This window comes from Octopus bimaculoides, chromosome 19, assembly GCF_001194135.2.
Source record: "Octopus bimaculoides isolate UCB-OBI-ISO-001 chromosome 19, ASM119413v2, whole genome shotgun sequence".
NCBI classification, from domain to species: domain Eukaryota; kingdom Metazoa; phylum Mollusca; class Cephalopoda; order Octopoda; family Octopodidae; genus Octopus; species Octopus bimaculoides.
The window spans coordinates 49440738-49441452 of NC_068999.1; positions in this window are offsets into that span (position 1 = coordinate 49440738).

The window sequence follows — 715 nt, forward strand, 5'->3', positions numbered from 1 at the left end:
GAGAGAGAGATAGAGAGAGAGATAGAGAGAGAGAGAGAGAGAGAGAGAAGTAAACTACGTCTGGTAGAAAGATTGAATGAGCAATGTTGGAACACATCTGACCATATGTCTCGATTCGATCAGGGTTAAACAATAACAATATGAGCAACAACAATTGCAATAGCAGCAGCATCAGCAACAACATCAACAACAACAACAATAACAACAACAACAACAACAAAAACATCATCAACAACATCTAAAATAAAAACAATGGCCACAGCTGTCCACGATATCTGACATAATATCATAGCTAATTTGATGTTCGTTGTTTGCCGTTAGAATTATTGCAAGCATAAATCGACGTCATAATGGTGCGTCTATTGATAAAATGATATACTTCTAAGAAACATTTTCTTTTCTCCCGTGACTGGACATTTTCCAATAGTAATGGAAACAAAAGACCCCAGTTTAAACAGTCGAAGCACAGAGACAAAAGAAAAATCAGAAACATGTCAAATGGTAAGGTAAATTGATTTAAGGAATCTGGAATTGAAATTGTATTGAATATAAAGAGGCTAAATTGAAATAAACAGTTAATTTTATGGCATCGCTTCACCTATGTCTATGTTTCTCCATTACAATATGTCTTATTGTCTCGTCTCTCCTTTTCTTGATATACACAAGCATACAAATACGCGCGCACATTTATATATATATATATATATATATATAT